This window comes from Pygocentrus nattereri, chromosome 26 (genome assembly GCF_015220715.1).
Source record: "Pygocentrus nattereri isolate fPygNat1 chromosome 26, fPygNat1.pri, whole genome shotgun sequence".
NCBI classification, from domain to species: Eukaryota; Metazoa; Chordata; class Actinopteri; order Characiformes; family Serrasalmidae; genus Pygocentrus; species Pygocentrus nattereri.
In genome coordinates, this window is record NC_051236.1 from 11246057 (window position 1) to 11266281 (window position 20225).

Sequence of the window (20225 nt, forward strand, 5' to 3'; positions counted from 1 at the left end):
TATTTAAGTTAGCATTATTAAAATGAATGAACCCATACTTCCTGAGTACTGCCACTTCACTTTTCATTTTGATTGGACTTTTTTTCTGTTTTCCTTTTTTTACTTTACACTGAAGGCAACTTTACAAACTAAACCAGATAGTTCAACCAGACAGAAACCACCATTTCCGTTTATTCTTTATATAGCAGTGGAAAAGTGTGACTATTAGAGCTTGGCTTTCAATTTGGGCCATAAATGTAAAAAAACTAGAAAAAATCTTATACACACAATGCTACTTTCTGCTAGTGCCCCTATGGAATTCTGGTGGCATGTTAGCACTAAACTTTTTGGCCACTCTAAAGTAAGCACAGCCATCTAAAGCTTGTAAAAGACCTTCTATGTTTTATTTAAAGCTTGCAACGCATATTTTAACACATATTTTACCCTGTATGTAGTAGTTTTTTTTATGTTAAGTATAGACGGCTAGATAACAGCCACTGTTTTCTGACTGAAACCTGTTGGTCAAGCCTCAGGAAGTAGGCAGAACCTCAAGAAGGTCTAGGGTGACTTTTTTCACAAAACTGGTTCTACCATTGGAAATCAAAACATGATTGGTTGATGTTTTGTCAATCAGTCAATTCCTAATTATATTGGTGGCTAATTAGATGTGTTCAGCCTTCAGTTCAGCTCCTGAAGTCCTAAACAACGGCAGAGGCCGCTTGACTGTATCTATGTAGATACCAAGTGTTTCAAAAATTTATCCCTTTTGCTCCCAAACTGAAACTTTAACAAAAACGTAATCTAAAGAAAATCTTAAAAGTTTAGCCTAAAGTACTTAAAGTAGTAGAGTTTAAATACATTAAGCACAGGCACAAAGCTCCTAACTTAAAGCTTATTCAAATCCCATATGTTGTCTGAATGGCCTCACGTTGCATTTACAGTAAGTTAGAGTGGAAACAATGGGCCTTCTTCAAATCTTCAGAAGGCTATTGGTGCTAAACCTTCCCCATGCCCTGAAGAAAGGGAGGGATGCATTTCAACAGGAAAAAGCTCAGGTGTGTGTAGGTGACCTTTGTTTTAAGGGTGTGCAGGGAGGTGGGAGTGGAAAACTAGGCCTCAGGGGGTGCTTCCACAACAGCAGCTGAAAAAGAGAGAGATGAGAGAAATCAGTGAGCTAAAACAAGAGCGAGAGGTCAGGAAAGGTCAGGCGGTCGCTGATGAATAAAAAGGAAGGACGCTTTCAGTCCCACAAAAGAGGCCCAAGATTGATCATCATTAGTCCATTTAAATTAACTGTGTTGGCAACAGGGTGGTGCTTAGCAATACTTATCTAGGGCTTTCACAGAAGCCTTTATGGGCCTCTTTCTGTAACTGAGCTCCCTTCTGCTCTGAAATGTATCAAACACACCACTAAATGGACCAATTCTGTTTATAGGAACTGTGGGCAGGCTGTGGCAGGCTCCATATCCCTGTAAAAAGATAATATGTTCCCTATTAAATGTCCCCCGGATGACAAATTGCTTCCAGAAAAAAAAAATGGAAGCTAAGGAAATGGAGTGTGACACTTCAAAATAGACATCCTCTTCTTAATTCCTCATATTCACAGTTCTACTCCACCTTGAAAGTAGATCTGCTCTTTCTTAGTCCCTCATATGTACAGTATTTGCTTACGCACACAATTAACAAAAAACAATGAAGTATCCAGACCTTAGAAATGCACAATAATTGTGTCAAACATTTATGTAAATTGAGATAGTAATAAGCTTCATGTATACAATACCATCATCTAGGGCACTTTGTATTTGGAGGTGTCTGTTGCAAACCCTAAACCCAATGACTGTGAAAGTAATACTTTTTTCAATGTTTTAATTTATTTTAAAGTGAGGTTGAAACATTTATATTTATCCTGAGATTATTTTTTAAGCAAAATTTTTCAAAACATGAAACATTTAAAGACTTTCAGTCCATAGGCATAACCTTATTTTAGCCATGTCCCTACATTTTAGAGCAGGATGTGGGACTGCATCCCTGTCCCTCATGGCCATACGGTGAGCAATTAATCCCATTACTTTGAAGTCAATGTGTCCCAAAGTCTGAAAATCAGTGTGGAACATTAATATTATTCACTACTGAAACACATATTTTGTGCAATTAAGTAATGTTTTTAGTGTCACTACCGCAACATTTGGTAAAGTTTTGTAAGTGTTACGATTACTTTGGCAGCCAATCATTTATTTTAATAAAATAAACATAGTTACGGTATAGGTTTATTAAAAGTAAAATGATTTTATTTTGAAGTCCGAATGAGTTAAAAGTCTGAATTGGGTTTTAAACTTTGACTGTGAATGAGTTTGTTAGAATGAGCCAGAAATAATTTGCTTAGTTTGTAAATGTAGTATAAAACCCTTAGAGAAAATAAATCATGTCTAAAAGATGGGAAAGTATTTTTTGTATTGAATATCTTCAGCCTATTCAGAATTAAATGTACAGTGAAAAAAAAATAAATAGTCCAAAAGAAAAAGAAATAACGGACAAGAGTTGCTTTTTTTGCTTTTAACAATTTGCTGACAGTCATTCATATTTTATTTCTTTGAAGAAGAGGAGGAAGAAGAAGAAGAAGAAGAAGAAGAAGAAGAAGAAGAAGAAGACGAAGAAGAAGAAGAAGAAGAAGAAATGGAAAGATCAGGGAAAATAAGCTAAAAAAACAACTAAAAATAGGAATAAGGATTTACAGAGAAACATGGAATGGGAGAGAGAGAGAGAGAGAGAGAGAGAGAGAGAGAGAGAGATAGAGAGAGGGGAGAGAGAGAAAGAGACAGAGAGAAAGGAGAAAGAGAGACAGACAGACAAAGAGAGAAAGAGAGAGAGAGATAGAAGAAGAAGAAGAAGAAGAAGAAGAAGAGATGGAAAAGATCAGGGAAAGTAAGGATTTACAGAGAAACATGGAATGAGAGAGAGAGAGAGAGAGAGAGTGAGAGATGGGGGAGACAGACAGACAGAGAGAGAGAGAGAGAGAGATGGGGGAGACAGAGAGAGAGAGAGATGGGGTGAGACAGACAGGGAGAGAGAGAGAGAGAGAGAGAGAGAGAGAGAGAGAGAATGTTAAGAGTGAGCGATTTGACTTGGCCTGCTGGAGGGTTGGCAGGGTTTTGGCGGAGGAGTGTGGTGGTTCAGAAGTCCTCCAGAAAGAGGCGCCAGTGTGTCCGGCGGGGGCTCTGACCATGAGTCCCCCCCTTCTCTTCCCTCCTCCCCCCCGGAGTCACGGCCACAACACCTCCCCACCACCCCCAAACTAAGCCACTGGCAGGCAGAGAGCTGCTGCCACTCCGCGCTTATTTAATATCCTGCAGCAATTGAAATATCTTTGTGGGTGAAACACACACACACACACCCCCACACACACAAATGTGCCATCGTGCACGCGCACACACACACCCACCCACACACACACACACACACACACACACACACACACACACACACACACACACACACAAACTTACCAGTAAATACGGGCACGCGTTCACCACCAAAAATAAATATATAAATGTAAATAATCTCATTCTCTCATTTGTTGCCAAGAATGGTTAAAAGCTCTTCTCCGTCTTCTGCGTGATGTTGAGTGTAATGGGAAGAGGAAAAATGCCTTACGCTGCACAAACCGCTCCGAGTCCTAATAAAGCGAGGGAGCCTCAGTTCAGACAGCTGACATACTTTTCAGTCGATGTGCCGTGTAGCGCTGCTCAGACTCCCCGGCTTTGTGTTTATAGCTGGAATCCTCCAGCTTTTTTTGCTTTGCGTAAAAATATACTGTGACCAGTAGCTCAGTGGAGTCCTCCCTCAGTCCCCCAGTCCCTCAGTCCAGTAAAAGGCCTTTAGTCTAGGAATCCGCACACAGGAGCTCAGGATAGCTGAACATGAGCGGGAGCTCACGTGTGTTTCTGCATTTCACCAGTTTCTGTGAAGCCGAATTCATTTGTCACAATTATTGATGAGATAAGACAATCTTGTGGATATAATAGACCACTATCTGGACACATCTTCTTATAGAAGTCCTTATATTTACTATTTTAAACATTTCAGAATATCAGCAAAGATATAAAAAAACTGAGAAAGGTGACATGGAATTATGCAGTAACCAGAAAGTTTGGGAAAATAGAAGTATTTTTTTTAGATTCTTTTACAAAGTAACCCCCTTTATCATGATACAACTTCATGTCCAGCCACATGAGATGCTTTTCCAACAGGACTGAACTAGAAACACATCTGCTGAGCCCTTGCTGAAAAGTTCTGTTGTTGTTGTTGTTTGTTTTGTTTCCTTTTGCAATGGACCAGTGTAATTTATAATATAAAATTTATAATGAAAATAACTTCATACAGAAACATTAATTTTACCATTCATATTTATCTTTGAAACAAGTGTCATTTTTGTATTCTAACATAACTTAAACATAACATATCTATGATTATGGAAAATGCATGTTCAGTCAATTGACTCAGCCCTTTTATTCATGTAGAATCAGTGCACTCTGGTATCTGTTACATTATCCAACTGCCAGTTAGTCAAGTCTTTGTTTTCAGGAGAATTAAGTTTGATATATAGTTAAAGGGGAATTCCAGAATTCTGAGTATTGTGAGATTGTAGAAAATCTTACTATCTATCTTTACAGTATACTGAATTGAGATTACAACACAAATATAACCACTTTATTTACTGTCCAGAACCACCACTGAAGTTACATGTTTTTATAGTTTTTAGATAGTAAAGTTTATTATGATAAAACGTCAAGCTTCATCTTACAACACCCTGATTTTCAACGATCTCAAAATGGTTTAAATCAGGCAGTATATTCAAAACGTTCTGTTAGAAATAAAGGTACCATGCAGGTACACGATTCATTCATCAAGGTACAAACAGTGTAAATGTTCCCTTAAAGGTACAACAGTGGTTTTAATGTCCAACTGTGTACCTTAAATAAGTTTTTCCTAGTGGAAAAGTTGATAATTGTATCTTTTTATAAAGTAATGTTTTAAAGCAGAACAATTTAATAAAAAGCCTGGAGACGAGACGGGGGTGTGGAGTCAATACATCTTAGAAAATATTTCAGTGGATTCTGGTACAATTATGTTCCCTGAGTAAAGGTACTGAGATGTACCCCTGAGGGTACCACCACAGTGACGAGAGGGGTACTGCCCCAGTGACAGTGTTGTACCTTTTTTTTGTCTGAGAGTGGAGGGAGCTTTTTTTAGAGGAATTACACTCTTCAGACGTCTGGTTCTTATCACCCCCACTGTGAACAGTTCTCTCTCTGGAACAGAACCTTTCACATCAAACCACTCAATGACATCTTAACCATATAATCATGCAGGAAATGGGAAAAATCGGTTGAATTTTCCTTTATGAGTTGTTTGTGATATATCTGTCATGAATAAGCAATGTTATCAGTTATATTGTTATTATTATTATTATTATTATTATTATTATTATTATTATTATTATATGTCTTCTTTTTTTTTCAGGAAAATAACACAATACATTAAGAGTTATGCATGGGATGGTGCAACTCATGAAAGTGTTGATAGTGACCTGAGCTGTTTAGGCAATGTTATTCTTCTTTTAAAAAGCATTGCCTTTAAGAATTATTGATGATCTGCTATGACTGTCGTGAAGGGCTTCATCACTAGTTCAACAGCTGCAATCTGCTCTTATTATTATTTGTCTGCTTGTTTTCTTTTCCAGGGAAATCAACCGGTTGTAACTGCTGCTTCCTTCATGGTGTTTCAGTACGTTACTCAATGATCTGTTATCTTTGATGTTTTTCGCTTATAGTTTCTTTCTTCAGTAAAATAAATCTGACATGAAGCTAAGACGTGTTCGTGGCATGCAAGGCTGTAACTGTTGCTTCTTCCTGCAAAAAAACAAAGCCAGTAAAATCATCCTCATCACAAACTTTAATACCCCAAACCTAAATTATAGGACAAGACGCATGCTGTTTGAAGCTTCTGTGCATGTGTCTGTGCACTAGAGCTACAACAGGCTAATGTACACTGTTAAGAAGATCTTCAAGGGCTCTTTACTAAAAGGGCTGGTTCTATTTAGAACCAGAAGTTCTGTATAGCACAATTTCATGATCAATTGGTCCTTTACATGGTACAATGGTTCTTCAGGCTGATGGAGATTGTGTTGGTTCTGTGTAGACCATTTTGAAACAGGTTCTATAAACACCAAAAAGGGGCTGTTCTGTTGTTACAAGCTGAGCATCACAGCCTCTTTTCAGTGGTAGTGATACACAACATTCTCCGTTAACCTGGACAACGATTTTAGCATGCAAAGGACCATTGAAGCATGACATGGAACTCATGGTTCTAAACAGAATCGTTCTCTTTGCTGGAGAACCCTTGAAGATTTTTTTCTTTTTAAGAGTGTGACTAGTACTGCAGGTCTATAGATCTCTATTATATTAGACTCAGAGCTCTGACCTGCTAGGTTTGTGCTCAAATGGTAAACACAGCTAATTCGATTTTTTTGGTGAACCTCTCCTCTAAGTACCCCCGGCTCTGTCCAGATAGCTCTTCGGCTCAGAGCTTGCGCCGAAAATTAACGCGGCGCACGAGAGCTCGTCCTGCATTTAGTGTGAGCCCATAATGACTCTGATCATTACAGAGTGATTGTCTCCGACGAGAAATCCCTTAAACAGCCTCGGTTTGGACCCGGAGCGCTCCACTCCATCTCCGCGAGAGCCACCAACCGCCGCTGCCGCCAAAAATAACACGCCAGCGCCACTCCAGCCTGCGCCTGACCGCAGAGCAGCCCGCCGCAAGAGCCGGGATCAAAACACACACAAAAAAGGAAACACAGCGGATCGGGGCGGGGGGGAGGAGGGGGGGTGAGGGGGGAAGGAAAAAATTGTTCATATAACTTTACTCCACTTCTTATAAGATACCCAGAATCTGCTGATGATTTTGGCTTCGAGCGGAACCCACAGAATCGACTATACAGAAGCGGGCCAAGTCCGGGGAGAGGAAGCGCGCGGCGTGTACGCGTGCGCGCGCGCGTCTGTGCGTGCTGAATGGAGATTTGATGAAATGCGCTGCCCAGAGCGGCGGTTCTTTTTCAGAGCGGCTCATTCAGCAGCGGCAGCTACATTCATAATTCACGAGGCAGCGAGGATTTTCACCAAATCATCAGATTGAAGGCATTAGTGGGAGAGTGAAGGAGTAATTGGAGCACGGTGGGGTACAGGAACCGTCTGGGGCCCACAGAAACAGCAGGCCTGAAATGCAGAGAGTGCTCTGGTTGCTCCTCATGCTCCTGTTTATGCTCACGGTTAGAGGACGGAGCCGGAATATGTTACTGTACAGTAGACATACAGTAAATAAAGGTGATAAAGAAAGTCATTCAGTTCCACTGAACACCAGCAAACAACACTGCATAGAACAATGTGTTTGTGTGATACATAGGAGAGGGCAACAGGACAATGTTTATTGGGGTCCCCTGCTTTACAATACAGTACTGTGTTGTTACAGTAAAGTCCCGTGCTTTTACAATACAGTACTGTGCTGTTACAGTACAGTCCCGTGCTTTTACAATACAGTACTGTGCTGTTACAGTAAAGTCCTGTGCTTTTACAATACAGTACTGTGCTGTTACAGTACAGTCCCGTGCTTTTACAATACAGTACTGTGTTGTTACAGTAAAGTCCCGTGCTTTTACAATACAGTACTGTGCTGTTATAGTACAGTCCCGTGCTTTTACAATACAGTACTGTGTTGTTACAGTAAAGTCCCGTGCTTTTACAATACAGTACTGTGCTGTTACAGTACAGTCTCGTGCTTTTACAATACAGTACTGTGTTGTTACAGTAAAGTCCCGTGCTTTTACAATACAGTACTGTGCTGTTATAGTACAGTCTTGTGCTTTTACAATACAGTACTGTGTTGTTACAGTAAAGTCCCGTGCTTTTACAATACAGTACTGTGCTGTTACAGTACAGTCTCGTGCTTTTACAATACAGTACTGTGTTGTTACAGTAAAGTCCCGTGCTTTTACAATACAGTACTGTGCTGTTACAGTACAGTCCCGTGCTTTTACAATACAGTACTGTGCTGTTACAGTAAAGTCCTGTGCTTTTACAATACAGTACTGTGCTGTTACAGTACAGTCTCATGCTTTTACAATACAGTACTGTGTTGTTACAGTAAAGTCTCGTGCTTTTACAATACAGTACTGTGCTGTTACAGTAAAGTCCTGTGCTTTTACAATACAGTACTGTGCTGTTACAGTACAGTCTCATGCTTTTACAATACAGTACTGTGTTGTTACAGTAAAGTCCCGTGCTTTTACAATACAGTACTGTGCTGTTACAGTACAGTCTCGTGCTTTTACAATACAGTACTGTGTTGTTACAGTACAGTCTCGTGCTTTTACAATACAGTACTGTGCTGTTACAGTACAGTCTTGTGCTTTTATAATACAGTACTGTGCTGTTACAGTAAAGTCCCCTGCTTTACAATACAATACTGTGCTGTTACAGTAATGTCTTGTGCTTTTATAATACAGTACTGTGTTGTTACAGTAAAGTCCCGTGCTTTTACAATACAGTACTGTGCTGTTACAGTACAATCCCATGCTTTTACAATACAGTACTGTGCTGTTACAGTACAGTCCGTGCTTTTACAATACAGTACTGTGTTGTTACAGTAAAGTCTTGTGCTTTTACAATACAGTACTGTGCTGTTACAGTAAAGTGCCCTGCTTTACAATACAGTACTGTGCTGTTACAGTAAAGTCCTGTGCTTTTACAATACAGTACTGTGCTGTTACAGTACAGTCTCATGCTTTTACAATACAGTACTGTGCTGTTACAGTAAAGTCCCGTGCTTTTACAATACAGTACTGTGCTGTTACAGTACAATCCCATGCTTTTACAATACAGTACTGTGCTGTTACAGTACAGTCCGTGCTTTTACAATACAGTACTGTGTTGTTACAGTAAAGTCTTGTGCTTTTACAATACAGTACTGTGCTGTTACAGTAAAGTGCCCTGCTTTACAATACAGTACTGTGCTGTTACAGTAAAGTCCTGTGCTTTTACAATACAGTACTGTGCTGTTACAGTACAGTCTCATGCTTTTATAATACAGTACTGTGCTGTTACAGTAAAGTCTCGTGCTTTTATAATACAGTACTGTGTTGTTACAGTAAAGTCCTGTGCTTTTACAATACAGTACTGTGCTGTTACAGTACAGTCTCGTGCTTTTACAATACAGTACTGTGTTGTTACAGTACAGTCCGTGCTTTTACAATACAGTACTGTGCTGTTACAGTAAAGTCTCGTGCTTTTACAATACAGTACTGTGCTGTTACAGTACAATCCCATGCTTTTACAATACAGTACTGTGCTGTTACAATAAAGTCCCCTGCTTTACAATACAGTACTGTGTTGTTACAGTACAGTCTTGTGCTTTTACAATACAGTACTGTGCTGTTACAGAACAGTCTTGTGCTTTTACAATACAGTACTGTGTTGTTACAGTACAGTCCCATGCTTTTACAATACAGTACTGTGCTGTTACAGTACAGTCCGTGCTTTTACAATATAGTACTGTGTAGTTACAGTACAGTCCTGTGCTTTTACAATACAGTACTGTGTTGTTACAGTACAGTCCCATGCTTTTACAATACAGTACAGTGCCATGCTTTTACAATACAATACTGTGCTGTTACAGTAAAGTCCTGTGCTTTTACAATACAGTACTGTGCTGTTACAGTGCAGTCTCGTGCTTTTATAATACAGTACTGTGTTGTTACAGTAAAGTCTTGTACTTTTATAATACAGTACTGTGCTGTTACAGTACAATCCCATGCTTTTACAATACAGTACTGTGCTGTTACAGTACAGTCCTGTGCTTTTACAATACAGTACTGTGTTGTTACAGTAAAGTCCCGTGCTTTTGCAGTACAGTACTGTGCTGTTACAGTAAAGTCCCGTGCTTTACAATACAGTACTGTGTTGTTACAGTACAGTCTTGTGCTTTTACAATACAGTACTGTGCTGTTACAGTACAGTCTCGTGCTTTTATAATACAGTACTGTGTTGTTACAGTAAAGTCTTGTACTTTTATAATACAGTACTGTGCTGTTACAGTACAATCCCATGCTTTTACAATACAGTACTGTGCTGTTACAGTAAAGTCCCGTGCTTTTGCAGTACAGTACTGTGCTGTTACAGTAAAGTCCCGTGCTTTACAATACAGTACTGTGTTGTTACAGTACAGTCTTGTGCTTTTACAATACAGTACTGTGTTGTTACAGTACAGTCCCATGCTTTTACAATACAGTACTGTGCTGTTACAGTACAGTCCGTGCTTTTACAATATAGTACTGTGTAGTTACAGTACAGTCCTGTGCTTTTACAATATAGTACTGTGTTGTTACAGTACAGTCCCATGCTTTTACAATACAGTACAGTGCCATGCTTTTACAATACAATACTGTGCTGTTACAGTACAGTCCTGTGCTTTTACAATACAGTACTGTGCTGTTACAGTAAAGTCCTGTGCTTTTACAATACAGTACTGTGCTGTTACAGTACAGTCTCGTGCTTTTATAATACAGTACTGTGTTGTTACAGTAAAGTCTTGTACTTTTATAATACAGTACTGTGCTGTTACAGTACAATCCCATGCTTTTACAATACAGTACTGTGCTGTTACAGTACAGTCCTGTGCTTTTACAATACAGTACTGTGTTGTTACAGTAAAGTCCCGTGCTTTTGCAGTACAGTACTGTGCTGTTACAGTAAAGTCCCGTGCTTTACAATACAGTACTGTGTTGTTACAGTACAGTCTTGTGCTTTTACAATACAGTACTGTGCTGTTACAGTACAGTCTCGTGCTTTTATAATACAGTACTGTGTTGTTACAGTAAAGTCTTGTACTTTTATAATACAGTACTGTGCTGTTACAGTACAATCCCATGCTTTTACAATACAGTACTGTGCTGTTACAGTAAAGTCCCGTGCTTTTGCAGTACAGTACTGTGCTGTTACAGTAAAGTCCCGTGCTTTACAATACAGTACTGTGTTGTTACAGTACAGTCTTGTGCTTTTACAATACAGTACTGTGCTGTTACAGTACAGTCCCATGCTTTTACAATACAGTACTGTGCTGTTACAGTACAGTCTGTGCTTTTACAATACAGTACTGTGTTGTTACAGTACAGTCCTGTGCTTTTACAGTACAGTAATGTGCTGTTACAGTACATTTCTGTGCTTTTACAGTACAGTACTGTGCTTTTCTGGGTGTATCAGCAATGACATCAGTGCCTAAACAATACTGACAAACTGCACGTTTCATTACAAAGCCAGCGTTAGTCTTGTTTAGTTGGATTAAGCATGAAGCAGTCTGTGAAACATTGAATAAAAACAATTACATTCATGGTTTTAAAGAGTTTTTTTAATGTGCCACTGCTGAGGCTTATTATTATTATTTTTGCTCCACCATATCAAGTCTATAAACATTAGTGAAAGAATGGGTCGCTCTCAGGAGCTCGGTGAATTCCAGTGTGGTACCGTGATTGGACGCCACCTGTGCAACAAGTCCAGTCATGAAATATGTGGTAGGCCACATAAAATGACAGCACGGGGTCAGCGGATGCTGAGGCACATAGTGCGCAGAGGTCGGCAACTTTCTGCAGAGTTGATTGCTGCAGACCTCCAAACTTCATGTGGCTCAAGAACAGTGTAGAGAGCTTCATTTAATGGGTTTCCATGTCTGAGCAGCTGCATCCAAGCCTTACATCACCAAGCGCAATGCAAAGTATGAAATGCAGTGGTGTAAAGAGCCAACACTGGACTCTAGAGCGATGAAGACGTGTTCTCTGGAGTGATGAATCACGCTTCTCTGTCTGGCAATCCGATGGACGAGTCTGGGTTTGCCAGTTGCCAGGAGAATGGTACTTATCTGACTGCATTGTGCCAAGTATAATGTTTGGTGGAAGGGGGATTATGGTGTGGGGTTGTTTTTCAGGAGATGGGCTCGGCCCTTTAGTTGCAGTGAAAGGAACTCTTAATGCTTCAGCAGACATTTTGGACAATTTCATGCTTTGTGGGAACAGTTTGGGGATGGCCCCTTCCTGTTCCAACATGACTGTGCACCAGTGCACAAAGCAAGGTCCACAAACACATGAATGAGCGAATTTGATGTGGAAGAACTTGACTGGCCTGCACAGAGTCCTGACCTCAACCTGACAGAACACCTTTGGGATAAATTAGAGCAGACAATGCAAGCCAGGCCTTCTCGTCCAACATCAGCGTCTGACCTCACAAATGTGCTTCTGGAAGAATGGTCAAAAATTCCCTTAAACATACTCCTAAACCTTGTGGAAATCCTTCCCAGAAGAGTTGAAGCTGTTATAACTGCAAAGAATGGGATGTCACTCAAATTCATACAGTGGGTTGCAAAAGTATTCATACCCCTTGAACTTTTCCATATTTTGTCACATTACAACCACAAACATAAATATATTTCACTGGAATTTAATGTGAAAGACCAACACAAAGTGGTATACAATTGTGAAGTGGAAAGAAAATTATACATGAATCAAAACATTTTTTACAAATAAAAAACTAATAAGTGCGACGTGCAAAAGTATTCAGCCCCCCTGAGTCAATACTTTGTGGAGCCACCTTTTGCTGCAATTACAGCTGCAAGTCTTTTAGGGTATGTCTCCACCAGCTTTGCACATCTAGTGACTGAAATTCTTGCCCATTCCTCCTTGCAAAACAGCTCAAGCTCAGTCAGATTGGATGGAGAGCGTTTGTGAACAGCAGTTTTGAGATCTTGCCACAAATTCTCAATTGGGTTTAGGTCTGGACTCTGACTGGACCATTCTAACACATGAATATTCTTTTTTTTAAACCACTCCATTGTAGCTCTGGCTTTATGTTTAGGGTCGTTGTCCTGCTGGAAGGTGAACCTCCGCCCCAGTCTCAAATCTTTTGCTGACTCCAACAGGTTTTCTTCCAAGATTGCCCTGTATTTGGCTCCATCCATCTTCCCATCAACTTTGACCAACTTCCCGGTCCCTGCTGAAGAGAAGCACCCCCAGAGCATGATGCTGCCACCACCATATTTGACAGTGGGGATGGTGTTTTCAGAGTGATGTGCAGTGTTATTTCTCCGCCACGCATAGCGTTTTGCATTGTGGCCGAAAAGTTCTATTTTGGTCTCGTCTGACCAAAGCACCTTCTTCCACATGTTTGCTGTGTCCTCAACATGGCTTCTGGCAAACTGCAAACGGGACTTCTTATGGTTTTCTTTTAACAATGGCTTTCTCCTTGCCACTCTTCCATAAAGACCACATTTGTGTAGTGCACGACTAATTGTTGTCCTGTGGTCAGTTTCCCCCACCTGAGCTGTGGCTCTCTGCATTTCATCCAGAGTCACCATGGGCCTCTTGGCTGCCTCTCTGATCAGTGATCTCCTTGTTCGGCCTGTAAGTTTAGGTGGACGGCCTTGTCTTGGCAGGTTTACTGTGGTGCCATACTCTTTCCATTTCCGGATGATGGATTGAACAGTGCTCCGTGAGATGTTCAAAGCTTGGGAAATCTTTTTATAACCTAAGCCTGCTTTAAACTTCTCCAAAACCATATTCCTAACCTGTCTGGTGTGTTCTTTGGACTTCATGCTGTTTGCTCCCCAATATTCTCTTAACCAATATCTGAGGCCGTCACGGAGCAGCTGTATTTGTACTGAGATTAGATTACACACAGGTGGACCCTTTTGAGTCATTAGCAGTCATCAGGCAACTTCTGAATGCAATTGGTTGCACTCAGGGAAAAGGGGGCTGAATACTTTTGCACGTCGCACTTATTAGTTTTTTATTTGTAAAAAATGTTTTGATTCATGTATAATTTTCTTTCCACTTCACAATTGTATACCACTTTGTGTTGGTCTTTCACATTAAATTCCAGTGAAATATATTTATGTTTGTGGTTGTAATGTGACAAAATATGGAAAAGTTCAAGGGGTATGAATACTTTTGCAACCCACTGTATGCGCGTGAAGGCAGATGAGCGAATACTTTTACGTTTATTTAATTTCTGCTCAAAATGGCTCATTAAGTACAATTTATTCATTTTTCATTGTCAGAAAAAAATAGTAAAAATACATTTAATAGTCCTTACAACTAAATGTAATATTTTTTCAGTATTTAGTGCGTCCATTCTTTGTCTTTATTGCAGTTCTCATTCTTTTCAGGAGACTTGCTTTCTATTTTTCAGAGAAATCTGCATTCATGTTTTTCCACACCTCCACAGCTCAGGCTTAGAAGCTGATTGGTTCGTGCTCTTCATGATCCAGTTACTTTAAAATACATTCAGTGATGTTGATGTCTGGACTCTGGGGTGGTCAGTCCATTGTTCTGGGAATTTGCAAATGTTCTTTTTTTGTCCATTTTGTTTTCTCAGTAAGGACTTCTTGACAGCTACACATCCTTTCAGACTATCACAGGAGATGGATGGACAGAAACACCTGTAGACTTTTTCAGGTCTAAAGCAAGAATGGAGCTTAATTTCTCCTTTATTTCCTTTCAAATTAAAGCTTTAAGTGCTGTTTGTCTGATGGGGACAGTTTTGGTGGTCTACCAGGTCTTGCATGGTTGTTCAGAGACCTATTTTTCTGTATCTTTTCTCTTTGATTCCTGACTCCTGTTTTTCCCATTTGGCTTTTTATTAAGTGGAATACCGAATATGTCCTCAGAAATATCTGCTGAAAAATGAATAACCCGTGGTTAATGGTGACTGGAGATTACATAAATGAAGAGTTGTGTGTAACCTTTGCACAGTACTGCATGTATAATAACGTAGTAACAATAACTGAGTGAAATCTCTCTTTCTTTTCACAGACATCACTGCAAACAATTCTCTTACAGTTTTTGCAGTTTATCCAGATCTCATCACAATGTCTAACTAAACACAGGAAAAATTACTGAAAAGGACAGTGGAGGCAGTGCCCAGGAGCTCTCGACCCAAAGTCACTCAAGTACTCAGGACAATCTCCTGCAAATGCTACACTTAGATGAATTAGACAAAATAGCTCTTGAATAGGTAAAAAGTAAATACACAAATTAAATATATGAAGAAATATCTGTCTTCAGGCCTTGCAGCCCAGCACCCTGCCACCTCCTGCAAATATCATTTTAAAGTGTACCTCACAGAAACAAATAAAATGCAAGAAAAATGTAGCCCTTTAAAATGAACAGTAAGCCCACCTCAAATACACAGATATGCACGCATGTAGGCACTTTATGACTTTTTTATAACATTTTAAAATATTAAAAGTCTTCTAACATCAAACAATGTGCAGAACTATAACTGTGCTGAAAGCAGTAGAGTATAATGTACATTAACTGAGAACTGATACATTCATTAATACATTTATTCACAGTATATTTTTTTCCAGTGCTGTTAAAGATGCACACAAAACATAAACAAACACATGTTGATTATTAAAGATTATTATTTTTTCAGATTTAGTTTCGTTATTTTTTTAAATCATTGTCAGAGTGTGGAAGTGGGGGCTCCATGGACGCTTGTGCCCAGAGGCCTCATGTGACCATGATCCATCCCTGATTAAACGTAACAGACTTATATACCATTTCTGTACCTTCAGAAGTTTCTATGCCCTGATTCTGTTTATTATGTGCAAAAACACCTAAAAACAAAAGATGTTGTAGTCATAAATTATGCATAACAGTCTTATATGTTTTGTTATGTTATTTTTAGCCTCACTTGCTCTGTTAATGCTCCACCAGGGCTTAATAAATATAAATTATGACTAAGAACAACTCATTTGAATCAAAGCTGGCTAAACAGTGGCTGTGGTGTTTTAATGGTGGGACAAAAGGTCTGCCACACGCTGGGCAGTTTACAGTAGTGGACTGCTGCCCCTCGCAGGCTTTTTGGGGAATTCTACATACTTCCTAAGATACTTTTCTATATCAGTCAGCATTTTCAAAGACGCTGAACAGCACTTATTTACCTGAGACAAATGCACATTCTTAGCTTGATTACACAAAAATTCAACCATTTAGGAGAGAAACATGTTCCATCTACTATAGAATTTTTATTTCTACTCTTATTCTGAAACTCTAACTTGAAGCCACTAGATGGCAGCATTGAGAAGTAAAAAGACTTTTTGAATCTGGAGGATGCGTGATGGGCCTCTGTTATTAAGACTGAGGCTCATTCTTATAGCTTCTCAGTCATGCAGCAATGACATAATATTGTTGTTGCAATGACATTACAAGGATATATCATAGAAAGGGTGTATGATACATGTAATCCTCACAAATCCACTCTCCTTAAAGGAGTGTTGAGGAAGGCAGAAGCCCTCATAGGCAACAAATTACCAGCCTTACAGGACCAGGCAGGAGATTTTGCAGCATATAGGCTCGAGCAACAGTTTCTACCCACAGGCTGTCAGGCTTCTGAACAAGCTGTGAAACTGTGGGTCCTTCCCCAACTACCATTTCACTCAGTCACTCTGTCAGCATTATTATTATATCATATCATCTCTGCTATGGACAATAACACTTTAACACTAAGTCGCTTTAAAGAACAATAACACTAAGTCACTTAAGTCACTATAAAATTTATATTGTCTCTATATTTTGTGTAGATCTTGTATATTTTGTGTATATTTAATATATTTCAGTTTGTTTTTCTTATATTTTTATTTGTACTTCTTTACTTTCTGTAGAGTGATTATCTGAGCCTCACCACAAGCAAACGTCCTGACATGTTGTGCAAATGATATATATAAATCTTGAAACTTTCACTTGAAACAAGTTTGACAGCTGACACCTCTCTGTGAGCAGTGAGGATAAAGTGGTGTCTCTCAAACACGTACTGAAATTCAGTTTACTTCAATTTAGTTGTATTTGTATTGCACTTTTCATGGCACCGTTACAAAACAACCTAACTGAAAGCAAAATCAGACTCCTAATGAGCAAGCCAAGAGTGACAGTGGAAGAAAAAATCCCTAAAGAGCATGAGGAAGAAACACAGAGGAACTAAAAGTCAGAAGGAGAACCTGCTCTCCTATGGGCAATGCCAGAAAGCGAACTTAGATACAAATAATACAACCTAAAATAGTCCATCAGCCAAACAAGTACTCCCTCCCTCACTTCTAAAACTTTATAATAACTCAGTCCTTTTGCACTGTCATCTGTGTACCGACTAAATACCAAGCGTAAAAGATGTAAACATACAAATATGTTTAAGTGGTTAGTCGAGACGTTTAGGTCCAGGTGAAAAGACTGATGATTAAAGTCTGTAAAAAATGAAGTGATGAACAACTGATTGTGTTAGACATAAATCACATTCATTTAATATGAATGTCCAATTTCATACATAAACAGTTTAAAAAACATAATTATGCATTCTATACATTAAGCTAACTAAAATAAAAATCGAAATGACTTAAAATCCTAATTGTATAGGTATTCCCTTATGTTATAATTCCTTCTAGGCCAGTGGTTTTCAGCCTTTTCCACTTCAATACCCACCTATTCATCTCACACACAGGAAAACAAAACTCAACATAAATATATTCAGAGTAGCTATGTTTAGGTGCCTATTCTCACAAGACACAGAGTGTATCAGTGAGCATACAACGTCAACAGATTGGGCTAATGTAAGCTCATTTTGTACCAGAAATAAGGCAGAATGGTACCAATTTAAGTGGAATGTTTCATATCAGTTGTTTTGTATTTTGTTTCAAGAGGCAAAGCTGCCTTTTCAGGGCTTGAAAACATTTTGTTTTTTTTTTTATCATTGTTAAGCCAATTATTCTTTCATTTTCTATAACAATGTGTCATCATCAGCCCACTATGGGACACTATGGTAGACTCTGAATTGGTAGAATTCAAATTTCTGCATCTGCTGTCTGCCTTGAGCGTTTAGCTACACAGTGAAGTTTTGTTAATTTTTATAGTTTGCAGTAAGTCCTACTATGTCCTAAACCACATCAACAAGTTCGAACAACCTTAATGAGGTGGGTTGAGAGAAGTGTTGTGCATGTATTCACAGAAAAAACTTTGGTGACTATAGACCTCTAGTGTTTATTAACAAAATGAGCCTCGTAGCTCCAGTGCTAAACTAAGGAAGCAAAATTTGGACACCAAACATGTCTTGGTTTGTTGACTACCTCTGGGGTAAGTGCAAAACTGTGCAAATTACATTTTTTAACAAACCATGCTTTAAGGCTTATAATCCAGTAATTTACTGTTTTCTATGAAACATTTTTAATTTAAAACATGTAGTTATGAGAGTGAGGAATACAGGTTGGAACCCACTGATGGGTCCTGAGAGTTAATAAAGAGCTACCAAACCTACTGGGAAATCTTTAGAAATTACACATGTAAGAGCTCTTTTTTCCTCTATCTGTACCTCAAAACATCTGCCAAGAGGAGCATTGCCACATTCCTCAGTCTGCCTGTCTCAGTGGTAGAACATAGTTCAGCCCATGTGCTGTGCTGTTCATGTGGCTGCCCATGTGGGTTTTTACACATGCAAAGTCCCCTGTCAGGCCTATTTAACATCAATATCCCTGATTTTCACCCATATCTTCTTCCATTGTTACTCACCTAACACTTCCTAAAACCAGCCAGAGCAGATTATCAAGACTGGCAAAAACTGCTTCAGAGAAGATGTATTCCTCTTTTGAGTTTTGGTTCCTCCCTCGGTTTCCTTTTGTCTGTCTCATGATACTAAAATTGAGGCACATGTTACCATACAGGTAAAATGGCCACACAAAAGCCAAACCTTATCATGTGTTTTTTTTCTTAGCTGGCTTAGATACATGATTTTGTTTGAAAGATAGATGTTTGTGTGAATATTTTTAGGGATTCAGTACTAATTAAATTGTTTTCTCTTTAAAACCAGGTCTATTTCAACTATTCTAAGTGAAACCTGCATTGTTGTAATCATTGTAGCAATTAAAATACTAACCTTAACCACTTTCAATGCACGTGGGCCTTTATACACGCAAAGCAATGAAAGACTATCTGTAGGCTTCAGCTGAGGTAATGATGCTATACTTAGACAAGGTAATTGGACAAAGTAACTTAGAAAGGTAAACAAAAAATGTTGCTTGCAACAGCTGCTGTAAATCAAGTAACAAAAGTTAAAAGAACAGTAGGCAAACTATGGCAGAATGTCCATTATTTCAAAACACTGTAGATAGTAATTAGTAGTAAAAGGCCGCGTCTACATTGGGAGGCCTTGGTTTGCAACTGAAGGCCTAGCCAGCGTTGACATAAAGGCATGGTTTGCTTTGAATATCTTGGCCTACTAGCAGACGCCACATGGTCTGCTTAAATAGACATGCAGAAAAGTGCGTGACTTTGCGCTGAGTATGTTTTTATGCCTTTTTTGTAAATCGCATACTGCCTCTCATCGTAACAAACACACACACACACACACGTCTTCTAAGCCGCTTACCCTCCTGGGTCACAGGGGCTGCTGGAACCTAGTTATTTTAAATTATTATTTTTATTTAAAATTTATTTTAAATTTATTAATTATTCACAGATGAAGCAATTAACACTGACTATCTTGTAACAAGTTCTGGGATATATATTATACAGTAAGCAAACAGTTGGTTCTCATAGTCAATGAGAGTCAGTGTTGGATGCGGGAAAAATACTGAGCAACCTTTATAAGGGTCAAATCTTTATGGCCAGATTAATAGGTTGGAGTATTACCAAAACAGCAAGGTTTGTTAGGGTGCTTCTGGTCAGCAGGATTGCATACCTAACATGATTGTCCAAGGACAGACAAACCGCAAACCAGTGACAGGATGTTGGGCACCAAGGTTCATCCTTGTTTGAAGGGAATGAAGGCTATCCCAAACTGGCTGAAGAGCTACTGTGGCACGTCACGGAAACTCATCATGTGCTCCATCTACCTGGGAAAGTGACAATATGATCACCGTGGACCAGGTACACCTCATCATGGTAATGGTATTCCTTATCGGCAATGAACTTTTTCCTCAGGAAAATGCAGCAAGCCACACTGCACATACTGTTCAGGAATGTTTTGAGGAACATAATAAAGAGTTCAAAGTGTTACCATGGCCACCAACTTATTCAGATCTCAATCCAATCAACCTGGAACAGCAAGTCCAATCCACAGCGGCTCCACAAGTGACAGGACTTTAAGGATCTGCTGTAAATGTCT